The sequence below is a fragment of the Bison bison genome, unplaced genomic scaffold (assembly GCF_000754665.1).
Source record: "Bison bison bison isolate TAMUID 2011002044 unplaced genomic scaffold, Bison_UMD1.0 scf7180017864533, whole genome shotgun sequence".
Classification (NCBI taxonomy): Eukaryota; Metazoa; Chordata; class Mammalia; order Artiodactyla; family Bovidae; genus Bison; species Bison bison.
This window is the reverse complement of record NW_011495082.1, coordinates 10,244,053-10,265,370: the sequence shown is the minus strand read 5'-3', so window position 1 is coordinate 10,265,370 and position 21,318 is coordinate 10,244,053. Positions and strand designations below refer to the sequence as shown.

Genomic DNA, 21,318 nt, shown 5'->3' with positions numbered 1-21,318 from the left:
TTTGAGCAGGATAGGTGTTAGCTCTTCTCTAAATTTTTGATAGAATTCAGCTGTGAAGCCGTCTGGACCTGGGCTTTTGTTTGCTGGAAGATTTTTGATTACTGTTTCAATTTCCGTGCTTGTGATGGGTCTGTTAAGATTTTCTATTTCTTCCTGGTCCAGTTTTGGAAAGTTGTACTTTTCTAAGAATTTGTCCATTTCTTCCACGTTGTCCATTTTATTGGCATATAATTGTTGATAGTAGTCTCTTATGATCCTTTGTATTTCTGTGTTGTCTGTTGTGATCTCTCCATTTTCATTTCTAATTTTATTGATTTGATTTTTCTCCCTTTGTTTCTTGATGAGTCTGGCTAATGGTTTGTCAATTTTATTTATCCTTTCAAAGACTATTACTGGTATTGATTACTGAAATGTGTGAAAGAAAATTCACCTTTTACATTCTATATTACGATGGATGAGAGAATATAATTCAAATAGATCTGAAACTTCATTTTTCATTTCTTCACTGGGTGACTATTGACTATTTTATTCTATCTCAAGTCATTTGGATTCATCTGGTGTTGGTCTACTTCACAGATCTGAGGCATCCCTTATAAAAATGCATGTCCTGATTATCAGCCAACAGTATAGATAAATGTCAAGTTCATACACCTAAGGAGAAGAGGGTTTCTAACAATCTTTCCTTCTGTCTTCACTGAGGACAGAATATGTTGTCATTTAAATGTTAGGTGGCACATATATTGATTACTTGAATGTGTGAAAGAAAATTCACCTTTTACATTCTATATTACAATGGATGAGAGAATATAATTCAAATAGATCTGAAACATAAATTTCTGTTTCTTGAGGCACCTATAACACAAACATTAAAGGCCAAAAACAAAGCATTAAGGACCATGAAGATACATGTCTGCTTGCCACTATTGTTTAAAAAACGATAAATTTCATGGCATAAAGAACAGAAGCTACTGATGCACTGGCTGAATAAAACCTGAAAAGAGCAAGCAAATGACACACCTCTTTAAAAAAGCAAGTATATCTTCTCCTTCAGTCTTCAAAGTTGCTCTTACAACACTTGATCTAGTGATTGCCTCAAAGCCCTACCTGCTGATCAACATGAATTTCTTGACAAACAAAACATCCATATATATGAAATATATTTTAATGAAATGATTATATATTGAACATTGTAGGCTCTGCTATAATGATGAAATAAAACATTGATTATGTTTACATCATTAAAAAAATGAGGTGTGGTGCATAAATAAAAAGATAATTTGATGGAGAAAGTAAAAGAAAGGACATGTATACTGAGTTGGTACATAACAGATAAGATAGAATTGAAGTCATACTGTACCAAATTAATCTGAATGTATTCTAGATGTATTCCTGGCTAATTTTGCTATTACAGTAAGACATTTAGCACTATAACACTAAATTTACTGTTAAGTACCCCTTTAATTTTAAATTCAACAACACCAACAAGAAAATATTATGTACAATTTGGGCCACCAACTAAAAATAAACATTTCACTAACCTCCACGAATTTACAGGAATTTTTCTCCTTAAAAAGAAGAGAAGCCAGATAAATACAAAACAAACCATAGTGTAGTACTTTAAATGATCTAATAAATCCAAAGCAAACTAATAAGGACTGAGAAGAGGATAGCATCAAGACATGAAGGAATTCTGGCAGGGGTCATATGGTAGATACTTGTTGGCTCGGAGCTAACTGGTAAATTTCCTTTGGGAAATCAGTGCAAGTGGATGGGCGGGCCTTCACCCCTGAGTACGTGACTCAGATGCAGCCAATCAGAACAGCTTATTACCTAGACGGTACCAGTTGATTCAGGGGTGGGCAGGTGACCCAAGCTGGCCACGTCAAAGTGAATTCTACCACTTGTGTGCAAGCCATAACAACAAACGCTGTCTTTTTCAACCGACTTGAACCCTGAGGAGAGCTCTGACAAGCAACTTGCCACCGTGTGTCATCTGAGAAGATGAATTAGTAGTCTGTGGCGGTCGAAACAAATTACCACAAATTTGGTATCTTAAAACAACAAAAATGTATTTTCTCACAGTTCTGGAGGGTAGAAGTATGAAGTTCAAAACTGAAGTATCCTCCGGGCCATGCTCCTTCTGAAGACTCCAGGAAAGACCCTTCTCTACCTCTTCCTAGCTTCTGGTTCAGTTCAGTTCAGTTCAGTTCAGTCGCTCAGTCGTGTCCAACTCTTTGCGACCCCATGAATTGCAGCACGCCAGGCCTCCCTGTCCATCACCAACTCCCAGAGTTCACTCAGACTCACATCCATCGAGTTGGTGATGCCATCCAGCCATCTCATCCTCTGTCGTCCCTTTCTCCTCCTGCTTCCAATCCCTCCCAGCATCAGAGTCTTTTTCAATGAGTCAACTCTTTGCATGAGGGGGCCAAAGTACTGGAGATTCAGCTTTAGCATCATTCCTTCCAAAGAACACCCAGGGCCGATCTCCTTTAGAATGGACTGATTGGATCTCCTTGCAGTCCAAGGGACTCTCAAGAGTCTTCTCCAACACCACAGTTCAGAAGCATCAATTCTTCAGTGCTCAGCTTTCTTCACAGTCCAACTCTCACATCCATAGCTTCTGGTAGTTGCCAGCAATTCTTGGTGTTCCTTGGCATGTAGACACATCACTACCATCTCAGCCTCCATCTTCACATGGGACGCTTCTAGCGTCTCCTCTGTGTCTCTGTGTCCAAATCCCTGCTTCCTCATAAGAACATCAGTCACTGGATGTGGGGCACACCCTAATCAAGTAGAACCTCATTTCACTTCATCATATCCATGAAGATCCTATTTCCAAATAAGGTTATATTCACAGGCATCGGATGTTAGCACGTCAGCATATCTTCTTAGGGGACACAAATCAACCCAGAATAGGCTACAGAGGACAAAGTGACCTTCAGGTCATTCATAATGACCTGACACTGCTTAATTTAGCACTGAAAATATATCCTGTGAATGAAATTAACTATAATCTCCTTCAGTAAAGCATAAACTTTATATATATCATGGTACCAGAAAGTGATACAGCTCTTCTTTCTCTGATAGCCAAGGGCATCAGAGAAAATATATTAGGTCTATTTTCTGCAGAATAAGTGAAATCATGGTACTTTAATTTCAAATAACTTATTAAACTCAAGGAAGACTGTCATAAGAAAAGAATGTCGGATAATATCACTAAATAGCCGACTAAGTTCAGAACTATTTAGAAATAAAAATGAACCAAACAAGCTGAATCATTTTAGATAGTCAACTTAACTAGTCACAAATATTTTCAATGGCATAGCTACATATGAGTGATGTCTTACTCATCAAGGAATGTCTTCTGGAACTAACACTGAATATAGTCAGAAGACCCATGTTTTAGTACAGGATCTAGCCAGCTCTGTAACTCTGGGAATGACTGTTAATTGCTCTGGGTTTCTTTTCTCAGTAAAACGAAGAGCTGATAATCAAGATAATCTCAAAAGTCTCTTTCTCCTAAAAAATACTTGCATAAAATTATATTTTTTACTATAGTCATTTTATTTACATAGCCTGTGCTTCACAGATCAATAAAAGAGATTAATTATAGTTAAGTTCCAGTGTGCCTGATGGTATATTTTACCATGTGAAGATAAAAAGCATGAGGAAGAAATTCCCTGGCAGTCCAGTGGTTAGAATTCTGGGTTTTCACAGCCAAATGTCTGGGTTCAGTCCCTGGTCATGAAACTAAGATCCCACAAACCATATAGCATGGCAGAAAAGAAAAGTATAAGGGAATTTTATGGTCACAAAATGGCTGCTACAGCTCCAAACATCACATCTTCACAAATCAATGTCCAAAGCAGGAAAGATAGGAAAGGTAAAGACTCTTCTTATGTATCTTTATAATAAGAGGTGAACCTTTCTCAGAAGTCTCCAAGGAAACTTCTCCTCTGGTTCCATTAGCCAGGACTGATTCACAGGCCCACCCCATAACAACAAAGGAGGAAGGGAAAACTAGTATTTAGCATTTTCTGCCTCTACCATGACAGATAGCAAGGCAGAAAGGGGAGAGAAAATTGTTTATCAGGCAACAAATAGGGCTAGTCAGAGGCCCCCAAAGAAAGTGACTTTAGAACCTTTGTGACAGATTCTGATGGCCTCCTAGCAAGAGACAGAGCAGGGTCTTCAGTGGATTCAGTGAGAGAGAAGAATTTCAGAGATATCAGTTTTGTCAGTCACACCAACAACTTCAGCATGGCCTATATAATATCACTTATTAGCTTTATGACCTTGGATTAATTACTTAGTATCCTTACAGGGCTCAGTTTCCTCATCTGTAAAATAGGCATAATACTTACTTCAGAGGTACATTCTGAGGATTAAGTGAGAGAATACATGTAAAGTGCCTAAATAGTGCCTGAAATACAGAAGATCCACAATAAATGTGTTTCCCCTCTACTCCTCTTTCTTAGAAAGCCCTTAACATAATTAATTTATATTAATTACATATACTCTGCTGTCTCACTTTCTCTTCATTTCCTACCTACATACTGAATAGCAAGGAGCTGTGGGCAAACAACCCTTAAAAGTAGGTTATTAATGGCCTGGCAGAGTATATACCGTGATTCCTCACTCCACTCTCTCAGGAATAAACTGAAAAGACCTTTTCCTGATGAGATTCCTGAAGAAAGGCATCTAACGACATGGTCACTTTCAACCCATGAGTACTGCTTTTAGTATTCCGTGTGATATAAAGTATGCATAAAGGACCTCAACTGCACCCAATGTTCAGTTCAGTTCAGTCACTCAGTCATGTCCGACTCTTTGTGACCCCATGAATCGCAGCACGCCAGGCCTCCCTGTCCATCACCAACTCCCAAAGTTCACTCAGACTCACGTCCAACGAGTCAGTGATGCCATCCAGCCATCTCATCCTCTGTCATCCCCTTCTCCTCTAGCCTTCAATCTTTCCCAGCATCAGAGTTTTTTCAAATGAGTCAGCTCTTAGCATCAGGTGGCCAAAGTATTGGAGTTTCAGCTTCAATATCAGTCCTTCCAATGAACATTCAGGACTGTTCTCCTTTAGGATGGACTGGATGGATCTCTTTGCAGTCCAATGGACTCTCAAGAGTCTTCTCCAACACCACAGTTCAGAGGCATCAATTCTTTGGCGCTCAGCTTCCTTTATAGTCCAACTCTTACATCCATACATGTCTACTGGAAATACCATAGCCTTGACTAGACAGACTTTTGTTAGCAAAGTAATGTCTCTGCTTTTTCATATGCTGTCTAGGTTGGTCATAACTTTTCTTCCAAGGAGCAAGTGTCTTTTAATTTCATGGCTGCAATCACCATCTGCAGTGATTTTGGAGCCCCAAAAAATAAAGTCAGCCACTGTTTCCACTGTTTCCCCATCTATTTGCCATGAAGTGATGGGACTGGATGCCATGATCTTAGTTTTCTGAATGTTGAGCATTAAGCCAACTTTTTCACTCTCCTCTTTCACTTTCCTCAATAGGCTCTTTAGTTCTTCTTCACTTTCTACCATAAGGGTGGTGTCATCTGTATATCTGAGGTTACTGATATTTCTCCCGGCAATCTTGATTCCAGCTTGTGCTTCAACCAACCCAGCGTTTCTCATGATTTACTCTGCATATACAGGTTTCTCAAGAGGCAGGTCAGGTGGTCTGGTATTCCCATCTCTTTCAGAATTTTCTACAGTTTATTGTGATCCACACAGTCCAAGGCTTTGGCATAGTCAATGAAGCAGAAATACATGTTTTTCTGGAACTCTCTTGCTTTGTTGATGATCCAGCAGATGTTGACAATTTGATCTCTGGTTTCTCTACCTTTTCTAAAACCAGCTTGGACATCTGAAAGTTCAAGGTTCACGTGTTGCTGAAGCCTGGCTTGGACAATTTTAAGCGTTACTTTACGAGCGTGTAAGATGAGTGCAATTGTGCAGTAGTTTGAACATTCTTTGGCATTGCCTTTCTTTGGGATTGGAATGAAAGTGACCTTTCCAGTCCTGTGGCCACTGCTGAGTTTTCCAAATTTGCTGGCATATTGAGTGAAGCATTTTCACAGCATCATCTTTCAGGATTTGAAATAGCTCAACTGGAATTCCATCACCTCCACTAGCTTTGTTCATAGTGATGCTTCCTAAGGCCCACTTGACTTCACATTCTAGGATGTCTGGCTCTAGGTGAGTGATCACACCATCGTGATTATCTGGGTCATGAAGATCTTTTTTGTATAGTTCTTCTGTGTATTCTTGCCACCTCTTCTTAATATCTTCTACCTCTGTTAGATCCAAACCATTTCTGTCCTTTATCGAGCCCATGTTTGCATGAAATATTCCCTTGGTATCTCTAATTTTATTGAAGAGATTTCTAGTCTTTCCCATTCTATTGTTATCCTCTATTTCTTTGCATTGATCGCTGAGGAAGGCTTTCTAATCTCTCCTTGCTATTCTTTGGAATTCTGCATTCAGATGCTTATATCTTTCCTTTTCTCCTTTGCTTTTTGACCACTTGTCAACTTTCAATGTAGTATCAAAAAATAACCACATTTATCTAAAAAAGAAACAATGAGTTTATCTATATGAGGCTGGGATTTCTTCACATGCTTTAAATAAAACATATATCAATAGATCACTGGAGAAGCAGGGGTGATACGCCAGCTACTTTCTCAAAATCAACTGTCAAAGAGATCGCAAAATGTAAAACAGGGCCCCTATTCTCACTAATTTTTTTTGGGGGGAAAATAGATTTTTAAATAAAAATATGGTATTTGCACTAGCATGCAATGAGTTTAGCATTATTTTTTAATGTTTAAATATTTTTTAAATTTCTCAGTTTTGTATAAGAATACAGTAAACATGGATAGCTATAATCTACATACTCAAAAGCTCTTTAGAGTCCTCAGTAATATTTAAGGGCGCAAAATCCTCAGACCAAACAGTTTGAGAACCTTTGCTGTACAGTATTTCATTGTGAGCAAGGATTTAATTTTAACAGTAACTTCTGGGAATATCCTTGAGATAGTATATATTTAGCTTAATTTCCTCATCTGGCCTCTCTGCTTGTGGTTTCTTCTGCTCTCCAACCCGTCCTGCATCGGGCCAATCAGATCATCCTCCAGTTCAGTCCTTACAGTGGCTGTTACATCAGGTGCGCTTTCTTCCTCCTGGCAGGAATATCCCAGAAAGCTTTACCAAGAATGTGGGACTGTGCTGTGGCTTAAGGATCTGGCCAGAAAGAGGTCAGAGGAGGACAGAGCAAACTAGAGCAATGTAAGCACAAGACTTTTTCTTGGATTATGGATATGATTTGCTGGGCTTCTCCGTTTAGCAGCATCTCCTAACACCAACTCTAAAACATTCTCCCTGTGTCTCTGTAACACATAACTCATGTTTTGTTCTCACCGAAATGCTGAACACTACCTGTTTTGTTTTTTTTTTCTTTGATTTTTATTCCTTTGTTTTCATTCTTCCTCACTACCTTCCCCAGAATATGAGCTGTAAAACTGCAGGAACCTTGCATGCCTTGTTTATTGACTGAAACTGTGTCAGGGGCGCAGTAGGTACCTAATATATTTTTGTTTAATAGATTCAACATCTCCTCTTCATAAATCTGTTTATTCTGCAATTCATAAAAGGCAAATGAAAATTCCAAGATTTAAAATTGTCTTTTAGTTCATGGGATATTAGGCTTTTCCAATCTGGCAATGTAAGAAATAAGAGCATAAAGTATTCTACAAAGTTTCCAGGAGATACATTTTTACTTACAATATAGCCTTTCCTTTTTTTGGTTTCATTCCATTATTCTTAGCCATGTATATATTGATGCTCAATAACTTCACAACTCCCTGGAAATTCATGACTTATAAATAGATTCCCATCATGTTTCTTATAAATTATTTCTTATTCAAGCTATATACATTTAGCAATTTACATATTCCATGATAAATTATATTCTCCATTCTGTTCCTTAAATGTCTTCAATTCACGTCGATTTTCAGATTTAATCTTCTTGTGCAGAACAGCACACTTACCAAGACTGGCTTTTTTTTTTCTGTGTGTGTGTAGCACAGTTTTATTAAAGTAAGAAACGGGAAATAGAAAGCTTCGGACAAGACATCAGAAGAGAGATGGAGAGTGCCCCTGAGACTGGCTTTTAAGACTTTTGAAGCTAGAAGAAAATACTTTTGTTTATATGTTACCAGCATGCTCTATATATACCAACATAGAAAGATCTCTAAGATATGGTATTAAGTATATGCAAAGAAGGCTTCCCCAGTGACTCAGCAGTAAAGGATCCATCTGTAATGCAGGAGGTCTGGGTTTGATCCCTGGGTTGGGAAGATTCCCTGGAGGGGGGCATAGCAACCCACTCCAATATTCTTGTTTGGAGAACCCCATGGACAGAGGAGCCTGGCAGGCTACAGTCCATAGCGTCGCAAAGAGTTAGACACAACTGAAGCAACTTAGCACTCCCCCACATACATAAAGCAAGACATAGGACAGTATATATACTTTGCTCTTATTTGTATTTTCTTTTTAAAGAAAAGATATACAGTCCTATAAGTATTTATATGTACGTAGAATGGCTCTGACTTGGAGAAGGAAATGGCAACCCACTCCAGTGTTCTTGCCTAGAGAATCCCAGGGACAGAGGAGTCTGGTGGGCTGCCGTCTATGGGGTCGCACAGAGTCGGACACGACTGAAGCGACTTAGCAGCAGCAGCGGCAGCAGAATGGCTCTGAAAGATGATAGAAGGCTGAAGAAGATAGTTGCTTAGATGGGAAGACTGGGGGAAAGAGTAGAAGGAGCCTGATTTTTAATATGTTCTCTTTGATATCTTTTGAATTTTGTACACTGTATTACTTATTTAAGGTTTAGAAAATAAATGTCACACATAAAAGCATGTTTATATGCACTAATTAAAGATAGAGATTAGCAGTGGGATTTAAAAAACATGACCCAACTATATGCTGCCTATAAGAACCTCACTTCAAATATAATATACATAAGATGAAAGTAGAAAGATAGAAAAAATTAATCATACAAACATTATTCAAAAGGAAGCAGGAGCGAGGCTTCCCTGGTGACTCAGTGGTAAAGAATCCGCCTGCCAAGGCAGAAGACACAGGTTCAGTTCCTGGTCTGGGAAGATCTCACATGCCACAGAGCAACTAAGCCCCTGCACCACAACTATTGAGCCTCTGCTCTAGAGCCTGGGAATTGCAACTGGGAAATGCAACAACATGACCCTCATGCCGAGAGCCTGTGCTCTGCAACCAATGAGAAGCACACACACTGCAAGGAACAGTCGCTCCCTCTCCCCCAGGAAAAGCCTGTTCAGCAACGAAGACCCAGCACAGCCAAAAATAAATAAAGGCTAAAAAATGAAGAAGAAAGCAAGTGTTAATATCAGATAAATTAAGGAGCAAAGATTTACCAGAGACAGAGAGTGACACGACAAAATGATAAAAGAGTCAAACCATCAGTAAGACATGGCAATCCTGGGTAGGTAAACAGCAAAGCTACAAAATATCTGAAGCAAAAACCAATGGAATTGAAAGATGAAACAGAAAAATCTACAACTGTAATTGAGACTTCAACATCCCTCTCTTGACAACTGGTAGGACAACTATATAGAAAATCAGCAAGAATATAAAAATAATTCAAAACACCATCAACCAACAGAATGGAATCAACATTTATGGAACAGTCTCCTCAACAACAGCAGAACTCATATTCTTTTACAAAACTATGGAACATATACCCAGATAAACCACATCACAGGCTTTAAAACAAATCCCAACAAATTTAAAAAATGTAAATCATACAGTTTGTCTTCTGACCACAATGGAAGTAAAATAGAAATCAATAACAGAAAGAAGAACAATACATTTCTAAATAATCCATGAGTCAAAGGGGAAGTCTCAAGAGAAATTAAAAATAACACTGAACCTAATGAAAATTAAAGTAGAATATATGAAAACTTGGGAGTCACAAATAAAGCAATGCTGACAGGGAAATTTCTAGAACTAAATGTTTATATTAGAAAATAAGAAAAGTCTCAAATCAGTAATCTAAGCTCCTACCAGAAGAACCTAGAAAAAAAGAAAAAAGCATATCCAAAATAAATAATAAAGATCAAAAAGAAAAAAAAAAAGAGAATCCACAAATTAGCAAAATTAGGAATTATACAAGGGATATCACAATAGGCCATGGGTAATACAGGAGTACTGTGAAAAATTTTATACACATAAGTCAACTTAAATGAAATGACCAACTCTGAAAAGCACAAACTACCACAAGTGATACAGTATTAAATAAATAATTTGTATAACCCAATAACTATAAAGGAAATTAAATTCGTAATTTAAAATCTCCAAAAAAGAAATCTCCAGGTCCAGATGATTTCGCTGGAGAATTCTTCCAAATATTTACAGAAAAATTAGCATCAATTGTACACAATCTCTTCCTGAAATAAAAGAGGAAAGAACACTTCCAGTTCATTTTATGAAGCTAGTATTACCGTGATACCAGACCAAGTGAGTACAAGAAAAGAAAACTACAGGCCAACATCACACTTGTAAAAAGCCATAAAGGAAACACTAAATAAAATCTAGCAATAAATAAAAGAAATTATATACCACAAAAAAGTACAGTTTATTCCAGGGACACAAAGAGAGTTCAATATTTGAAAATCAGTGAATGTAATCTAAAAGGGGAAAAAGCAGAAGCAGTGACAAATTTTATTTTCTTGGGTTCCAAAATCACTGTGGAAGGTGACTGCAGCCATGAAATTAAAAGATGCTTGCTCCTTGGAAGGAAAGCTATGATAAACCTAGACAGTATATTAAAAAACAAAGACATCCCTTGGTGGACAAAAGTCTGTATAGGCAAAACCATGTTTTTTTCAGTAGTCATGTACAGATGTGAGAGTTGGACCATAAAGAAGGCTGAGTACTAAAGAACTGATGCCTTTGAACTGAGGTGCTGGATAAGACTCTTGAGAGTCCCTTGGACTGCAAGGAGATCAAACCAGTCAATCCTAAAGGAAATCAACCCTAAATATTCAGTGGAAGGACTGATGTTAAAGCTCTAATACTTTGGCCACCTGATGCGAAGACCTGACTCATCGGAAAAAGCTCTGATGCTGGGAAAGATTGAGGGCAGGAGGAGAAGGGGGCAGCAGAGGACGAGATGGTTGATGGCATCACTGACTCAATGGACATGAATCTGAGCAAACTTTAGGAGATAGTGAAGGACAGGGAAGCCTGGTGTGATGCAGTCCATGGGGTCACAAAGCATCAACATGACTTAGTGACTGAAAAACAACAAATGTAGTATACCAACAATTCAGTTCAGTTCAGTCGCTCAGTTGTGTCTGACTCTTTGCAACCCCATGGACTGCAGCACACCAGGCCTCCCTGTCTATCAGCAACTCCTGGAGCTTGCTCAGACTCATGTCTGTTGAGTCAGGGATGCCATCCAACCATCTCATCCTCTGTCGTCCCCTTCTCCTCTGCCTTCAGTCTTTCCCAGAATCAGGGTCTTTTCTAATGAGTCAGTTCTTCGCATCAGGTGGCCAAAGTATTGGAGATTCGGCATCAGTCCTTCAGTGAATATTCAGGACTGATTTCCTACAGGCTAATAAAAATATCATGATAATATCACTTGATAAGAAAAAACATTTGACAAAATCCCATAATAAAATCCCATTCATAATAAAAACTCTCAGAAAACTAAAAATAGAGGGGAACTTCCTCAACTTGATAAGGCTTATATTATAGTTAATAATGAAAGACAAAATGTTTTTCTACAATATCAGAAACAAAGACACCCACACTCTTATTCAACATACTACTGGAAGTTCTAGATAATACAGTAAAGCAAGGGAAGGAAATAAAAGGCGTACTGATCAGAAAGAAAGAAATAGGACTACCTACTTACAGATGACATGACTGTCTACATAGAAAATCCCAAGGAATCAACAAGAAAGCTTCTAGTAATCCTATGTCAGTTAGCAAGGGCATAGGATACAAAATAAACTGATTATACAAAAATCAATCCCACTCTTAAATACTAGAAGTAAATATCAAAATTAAAAATATAATACTAATTACAATCATTAAAGAAAACCCAAATACTTAGGTGTAAACCTAACAAGATTTGTATATGCTGACTACTACAAAATGCTAATGAAAGAAATAAAAATAAAAAATATTTAAATAAATGTAGAGACATACTGTGTCTTGTCAAGCCTGTATATTGTCACCCTGCTTACTTAACTTATATGCAGAGGACAACATGCAAAATGCTGGGCTTGATGAAGCACAAGTTGGAATCGAGATTGCCAGGAAAAATATCAATAACCTCAGATATGCAGATGACACCACCCTTATGGCAGAAAGCAAAGAGGAACTTATGGGCCTCTTGATGAGGGTGAAAGAGGAGAGTGAAAAAGCTGGCTTAAAACTCAGCTTTCAAAAAACTAAGATTATGGTATCTGGCCCCATAACTTCATGGCTAACACATGGGGAAAAAATGAACCTCAATGGACATGAGTTTGAGCAAACTCTGGTAGACAGTGGAAGACAGGAAAGCCTGGCATGCTGCAGTCCATGGGGTTGTAGAGTTGGATACATCTGAGCAACTGAACCGAACTGAACTCACCATGTCTCTAGACTGGAAGAGTCAACATAGTAAAGATGTTAGTTCTCCTTAAATGAATATATAGATTTAATTCAGTTCTCATCAAAACCCTAGCCAGAATTTCTGTAGATATGTTGTTGTTGTCAGTTGCCAAGTCGTGTCCAACTCTTCATGACCCCATGAACTGCAGCACACCAGGCTTCCCTATCCATCACCATCCCCTGGAATTTGCCCAAGTTCATGTCTATTCAGTTGGTGATGCCATCCAACCATCTCATCCTCTGTCACCCCCTTCTCCTTCTGCCCTCAATCTTTCCCAGCATCAGAGTCTTTTCTAATGAGTCACCTCTTCGCATCAGGTGGCCAAAGTATTGGAGCTTCAGCTTCAGCATCAGTCCTTCCAAAGATATAGGCAAGATTATTCTTTCTAAAATTTATGTGGAAAGGCAAAAGAATTAGAATAGCTTAAAAAAATTTAAGAAGAATAATAGAGGAGAAATCAGTCTAGCCAATTATTGTGTATCTACAGTAATCAAAATTGTGAGGTGATGGAAGGACAGACATACAGATCAGTGGAACAGAATAGAAAACCAAGAAGTACACCCACACCTGACTGACTTTTGACAAAAGTGCAAAAGAAATATAATGTAGGAAGAATAGACTTTTCAACCAATGGTTCTGGAACAATTGGATAAGGAAAGAAGGAAGGGAGGAAAGGAGGGGAGAGGGAGAAAGAAAATAAATAGGTAGAGACCTCAACCTAAGTGTCTTATACAAAAATTAATACAAAATGGATCATGACCTTAAATGTAAAATGTCAAACTATATTACCTTCTAACTAGTAGGAAAAAAACAGGAGAAAATCTTTGGGTTTGAGATCCAAGCAAAGAGTTCTTAGACTTGACACAACCCATAAAAAGGAAAATCAATAAACTGTCCTTTCATCAAAAGGAAAACTCTGCAAAAGACCAAAAAAGAAAAAAAAAGAAAAACAGACTGGAAGAAAATATTTGCAAACCACATATTCGACAAAAGCCTATTGCGTAGGAACTTTCAAGGCCGAACTGTAAAAAAACAAATCATCCAATTAGAAAATGGGCAAAAGACATGAAGATGTGTTTGTCACAGTAGTTGTTGCCAGAAGACTTAAAGACATAAAAAACATATGCAGGTATGAACTTCGCTGAATGTTAGAAGAGAAATTGGAAAAAAAAAAAAAAAAGGCTAGACTTTGGCATTTCTACTCAAGATGTTATTTTGTACTAAATAATCCAGAATATACAGATGATGAACTAATAAATTACAGGCTGATCTCTGTGGGTATAGCTCGGGTCTTCTCCATACAGTATTTTCACAGTCGATCCCAGGAAGGGTCGGAAAGGTAGACTATGAGGAGCAGGACTTTCACTGAGAGAAGAGAAATTCTCATCTGTCTGGGGACTTTTGGGGAGTATTTAACAACACTCCCAAACTGAGCCAGAGAGTGAGAAATCCCTTTAGCTGCCCTGAGGAAAGGCTGGTCCTAGATATAAGTTGTTATACTCTGGGTGGTACTTCCCAACATTACCTGGCCCACATCCCACAACGGGTGAAGTTTTGTGGGAACTTGCAGCCTGGTCTCTGCTGTGTGGAATTAGGAGAACTGGTCTGTGCTTGAGGCACAGAGAAGACTCCTGCACACCTGCCCCCACACCAAGTCAGAGAGGTAGAACAAACATCTTCATATCAACCTCATGAGGGTGACTGACAACAGAGGCAATGCGTGGTGGCTCTGCAGAAAGCCAGGTGGAAAAACACGAGGATCTGCTCTATTCTGTGCATCCCCAGGACAGCATCCTTGGGGAAGGGAAGGAAACTTAGAGGAAATCTTGGGGGAGGGGCCAATTTCAGGCAGGCAGGCCTGTGAGACCAGAGCTTGTATTGCTTGGGTATTTAGAGGAAATAAGATAATATTTCATAGGGTTTCCCTTACAGCTCAGTTGGTAAAGAATCCACCTGTAACACAGGAGACCCCGGTTCGATTCCTGGGTCGAGAAGATCCACTGGAGAAGGAACAGGCTACCCACTCCAGTATTCTTGGGCTTCCCTTGTGGCTCAGCTGGTAAAGAATTTGCCTGCAATGCAGGAGACCTGGGTTCAATCCCTGGGTTGGGAAGATCTCCTGGAGAAGGGAAAGGCTACCCACTCCAATAGTCTGGCCTGGAGAAATCCATGGACTGTCCATGGGGTTGCAAAGAGTCAAACACAACTGGGCGACTTTCACTTCACTTAAGATAATATTTCGTGACTAGGAAATATTGGTTGTTGAAGCAGGGACGTTTGGTTTCACTAAGCTAAGAGAAAAGTTCAGTCTCCCCTTTTCAATAACCCGTTGTCTTTTCATTAGAAGCCTTAAATAGCAGGGTTTTTCTCTGCTCTTCCATTCCTTTGAAACCCTACTCATAATTAGCTTCCCACAACTCTCCTTGGTTTCTTCCACCATTACTCATCATCCTGGTCTATTTGTGTTACAGATTATGATTCTCAGCCTCCATTGGTTTCACCAAGTTTAGTACCATTTTGTTATTTTAAGCCCATATGGCTAATCTTTGGGGAACATACAATACTTCTCCCTGATTACTAGTTTCAGTGCTCTCAATAATCTGATAAGTAATCTTTTTAATCTAATAAATTTAGTAAGGTTCTTAATCTGAGGCCTGTAGCAATGAAGGTTCACATATAAAATTCAAGCTATCTGTGAGTCTGGAAGGGACGTGTTTCACATCTTTATTTTTATTAACCTCTCACTGAAACTGAGTGTTTCCTTTATCACTAAAATAAGCAACAGATTACAATGAAGTAAATGGAGCATAGCAGCTACTATTACTCTCATTGCTTTAGGTATCTCAAAATTCATTTATGTTTATCACCAGTTAAAATTATTGTTATTATTAGATGTGCCATTAGATATTGTTATTTAACAAGAGGCACATATATAACAAATTTTAAAAAAATATTTTGATAATCCTTTTGATATAATTGGTTTCTTCTGTTAGCCTATATTTTTATGCAAAAGATTATTCTGAGAAGGGATTCACAGGTTCAACTAAACTGTCCAAGACAATAATGGCACAAAAATGATTTTAAATTCTTGAAATGGCCAAAAGTGTCTACAACATAATAGTTAAAAGATTAAAAGCAACCTAAATGCTAATAACAGAAGATTAGTGAAATCAATTATGATATATACATACAGCAGAATATTATGCAGTCACTAAACAAAATTCTATAGAACACTAATGGCTTACATGGATAGATATCACAATACATTGTCTAAAAGAAAAAGTGCACATGATCATTTTTTTGTAAATCACACATACATACACATATATACATACTTATAGTATACACGGACAGAAAATGTGTATCAAGACACACAAAAACGCTTATGGTGGTTGCTTACAGTTGGTAGGAACTGTAGATAATCTTGTTATCTCATTTGTAAAAAGTTTCTACACATTTGTAATTATTTTTGCAAGAAAATTTTTTAAAATTATTATTTTTAAATAAAGCCCTAAGGAAATATCCATAAAGTTATGCTATTCTTACTTCTGATCAGTTCTGTGTACAGTCATTCAACAAATAAACTTCAGTTCAATGGTCAATGTTATAAAATGAATTAATGCTATCTATAAAATCTCCCATCATTATGGGGAAAAAAATCTACTGATTTTCATACAATGATTTAGCAGCTGAACTAGTAGAAGGGTTAATTAGGCACCATTTATCAACTTTATAGGCTATGAAACCTAAAGTAAATTGCCATTGGCACAAATATCATATACTCATCACTTTCAAAATTGTGTCCCACCAATCATTAAATAATTTTATCTTCATAAAGTCCTTTTTGTTTTATTTTGTTTTGCTGATTGGCATTTTTGTTTTTTGAGTGTCATTTAACAAAGTAAATATAAATTTAGATCCCCTCATATCAATTCTCCTCTTAAAAATCAGCATATTTTATAACAATACATGTTTCTGAATTCACATTCCTGGAAACACAAGCTTTTCCTTTCTCTATGATTGTGCCACACCATACAATTTTGATTGATTCTGGATCACATTGTCATTGGCACTGGAAAAAATATTCACTGTTATTTTATTTTTATATCTGGGTATTAGGAATTCCAAAATGCATATCATATCCCTTTGTGCTAACATTTTGTTAGCTAGAAAAAATATGCTAGGTTTTAATAATGCTCCTAAATGAGGTTTATGACTTTTAAATACAACTTTTCTAAAAGCAGACATTCATCTAATATGCAAGATGTGACTTTAAGGAATTAGCCTGATATAATTCTCTTTGTTCATAAAAGCACCAGACTTTACATAGGAACTGCATGTCATCTTCTCTGAGCAGTCACCTTGGGACACCTCAGACAAACCTTGATGAGGTTTGTCTTTGTTCAGAACAATCTTAGGACCTCTCTTTTAGACTTGATTGTGCTCTGTTCCTTTTTTAAAAAACGAATGTCTTTAAAGATGGCAAAGCATTGCCCTTTAAAGTCAGGTAAAGGTAATCTAGAGTAGGAGATGGGATCCTAGGTGGACCAGGTTAAAAAAAAAAAAAAACAGGGAATGTGACAGGATTGCATGTGTGCTCAGTTGCTTCAGTCATTTATGACTCTTTGCAACCCTATGGACTGTAGCCCACCAGGCTCCTCCGTCCATGGGATTCTCCAGCCAGGAAAAATGGAATGAGTTGCCATGTCCTACTCCAACAGATCTTCCCAATCCAGGAATCAAACCGGTGTCTCATGTGGCCCCTGCACTGCAGGCAGATTCCTTACCCCCTGAGCACCTGGATTAGGGGAAATGCAACATAACACTAAATGTAATGTGACACTATGGGCTTCCCGGGTAGCTCAAATGGTAAAGAATCCGCCTGCGAAGCGGGAGCTCTGGGTTCAGTCCCTGGGTCAGGAGGATCCCCTGGAGAAAGGAATGACTACCCACTCCAGTAGTCTTGCCAGGGGAATTCCATGGAAGAGTCAGACACAACTGAGTGGCTACCACTTTCACTTTCAATGTGCCACTACATTAGGGGTGATATATTAGATACTCAGCAATAGGTATGGCAGGGCACAGATCAATCAAAACAGGTGTCACTGAGCCGGGGGACTTTGACCAAGATCCAAATACCGACTCTTTAGTGGCAGGACTGTGAGTCCTTCTAGAGGATCCAATAGGGGAAACTGTAGTGGTGGGGATGTGTGGGCACCTGGGGACTTCTGAACTATGCTATTCGAAGTCACTTCAGTCGTGTCCGACTCTGTGCGACCCCACAGACCGCAGCCAACCAGGCTCCGCCGTCCCTGGGATTCTCCAGGCAAGAACACTGGAGTGGGTTGCCATTTCCTTCTCCATTTCTGAACTATGGCAATAACCAACCAACAAAGGAGATTTGGGGTATTTTAATGTCAGTTGAATATTGGTCCTTCCAAAAGTAGAGACCACTGCTGTTTTTATAGGGTTTGGGCCTTGCCCAAAAGTTGTTAGAAGGTGTTGAGAACAACAGCAGCAACATTGGAACAAATGTATAGGATCTCAGGATAATGTCTTTGAAGGGCACTGCTTATATGAATGTTTCTCTAAACTTATGAAGAATAAGCACCATACTTTTTTTTTACTTTTTCTCACTAGCACCTAATACAATGCTTGAGATATAGTAGTTGTTTAGTAAGTATTTGCTGAATGAATGCCATATTTGCTAACGAAAAGTAACTTCTAAACAAAATCTCATCTTTAAGGTTTTTAAAAGTTATTTTTTTAGACCCATAAACTCTCTTTATTTTATTGGAAATAATTCTAAAAACCTCTTTGAAGAAAGAAATCCACAAACATTTATTCCTGACTCAAAACCTTTTGATAGCAGCCTACTTCTTTCTCGAAAGCAATCCTTTACAATGATCTTTTAACTATTACCTATCTTGAAAGTCATGGTAGCTGTCGATCTGTCTTTAAACCCCTGGGAGCTCCTATTATTTCCAGCCAAGAAGAGTCTTCCTTTTAGCCCATAGGACTTGAGCTCTCCTGGGCCTAGGGCTACTATACCGTAGCCTGCTGGCCAATATTTTTCAGGCAGTGGGGGTCAGGGCTTCCCTGGTGGCTCAGTCAGTAAAGAATCCGCCTGCAATGTGGGATACCTGGGTTCGATCCCTGGGTTGGGAAGATCCCCTGGAGGAAGGCATGGCAACCCACTCCAGTATTCTTGCCTGGAGAATCCCCGTGGACAAAGGAGCCTGGCGGTTTGCGGTCCACGGGGTCACAGAGTCGAACACGACCGAGCATCTAAGCACAGTGGGTGTCTAGTGCTGTGCACTTAATACATCCCTTTCCTCTCCTAACCACCCTTTTTGTAGCTGAGGAAATTCAGTTCTAGAGTAGCTCTGCAAGTTCCGCATATTTACACAGCTAGACAATGGGGAAGGTACCAGTGGAATCCAAGTAACTTGATTTCAGAGCTGAGCACCCTTGACCAACACAGTATAAGGAGTCAAGGCTTGCTCATCTTCAGTCAATCAGCAAGATAGGAATTGAAGGATTTCTTATACCTGGAAAGTACCTCAGAGCTCCTATTACATTGACATTTAGAAACGAGGTTTCAGAAGGAAGATTTCATTACACATTAACAAGTATTTACTGAACATATATATATGCGGGCACTGTTCTAGGTTCTGGGAGGACCGGCAAGGGAACCACCATCTCCTTCTGCTTGTTACATGCAGCACTTTTAACTCAAGTTTCCTAGGGCTCTGTTTTCCTCTACTTTTAAAAAGGGGAAAAAAACTAAACCCCTGTATTGAGTTTGAATTCTGGATCCTAAGCAATCATCCTCCTCGATGAACTGAAAAATAGACATACCTCTAGAAAGGAGGAGATCTACCACTTTTCTTTCTGGATCCCTCTAGGGGAGTATTTGATCTCCTTTGACATCCTGTCCTTGTAAGGAGAGCAACAGGGGCAGGAGGAGGTGGTGGAAGTTAGGAATGAAGCACACAGACAGTATGGAACACAGACAATTTATCTATATGAACATTTCATTGACATGGCAGCATTTTCCTGTTAGTGCAGGATTACCCTGCATAATGCTGATATATCCAAAGTCAGACTAATTGTTTGACATATGAATTTTTTGTTTTAGGAGGCATTTTTAGTTATACAGTGGTCTTTTATGCTATCATAATTGGAAACAATAGAAACATGAACTGAACTTTGTACCTTCCTTAGAAGATTAAGTTGTTTAAAGGGAAGTTAAACAATAACCAACGAGAAGACTATCAAAGAACTGACCTTAGAATAGTAAACCATACTAAATGCCCCAAGCAAGCTGAGAGTTTAAGAAACATTAACTTTTCACCAAAAATTATCCTAAACGTGCTGAAAAGCTAATCTGTATAAGGGAGTTAATAAATTCACCCCACTCCTCGCCCCAGTAATATTTCAAGATAAAATAAGAATTTCTAACAACAATTCTTGGAGAACGAAATGACAACCCGCTCCAGTATTCTTGCCTGGAGAATTCCATGGACCAAGGAGCCTGGCCGGCTATAGTCCATGGGGTCACAAAGAGTCGGACACAACTGAGCAACTAACACACAACAACTCTAACAAAACAAAGAGTCCTTTCTATGTCTCCCTAAAGCACCAAATTCTCAATATTAGAGTCATCCTAATATTCTCAATTATTTATTTTTACTGTTTTTAATCATATGAGGCATGGCCTTAAATCTCCCATTCGGAACAAAGTACAAAAATAAATTTTTAGAAAGAAGTAAACAGACAAACAAATACATAAATCAATAATTGGGAGGATTTTCCACTCTTTCACCTAAAGATTTGATCCTTGTGAAACTATATCATTCTTTGGGAGAGAGAGATGGTGTTTTAAGCAGTGTTCATCATTTTCACTTTAGTATAAACATGTACTTGAGGCTTTCTTAAGAACAGATTTTGCTAGAAGATAAAAAGTGAGACTTTCTTCCTCTTTTCCTAGAGACAGAGAAGCCAGAATGTTCCTTGTTCTGATTTTGGCCGAAGAACAGGGATGCTCTGCCTTTAAGACTGAAATGCCAAAATCTCTCTCTCAAAAGTAAAATATTGATGTACACTCATCTTCTACTTCTTGGAATAGAAATTATATTTGTATCTCAAATTTAAAAGAAACTTCTCCCTCACACTCCTTTCTTATATTCAAAAGCAAATAATCAAGTTAACTTGTCCTATAGTCACATCACCTATAGGAATAAACTGTTAAAGCATTTTTGTCAAAGAGATTACAGAAAATCAGTCCCTTTATCTCATGAAGTGTTTTTGAATTTTCTGGTCCTTTAAGCTTTCCCCTCTCCTGTGTTAAAGTCAAAACATCGGATCAATAATACATGATGCTCAAGCCTTGCAATTTCAGGCTCACGACTGATATAGAGGATGCAAAATGGACATTACAGCACACAATTGTGCTCTGTGGAAACTATGGCGTAATACCCTGAAAAATAGCTTCAAGTCATAAAAATGCAGTGCGCGGACCCCCCGGAAGGAATTGTGTCCACGGTCCCAGAATGATGTCTGTTGTCCAACACCCTCACTCCACGTCTGAGCC

The 21,318-nt window shown here is 38.5% G+C and overlaps 1 long non-coding RNA gene across 3 annotated transcripts in view; it reads right to left on the bottom strand.

Annotated features, from left to right (window-relative positions):
* The window catches only part of LOC104982534, a 210,100-nt gene that overhangs the window by 32,045 nt on the left and 156,737 nt on the right, over window positions 1-21,318 (bottom strand). The window lies entirely within an intron of this gene.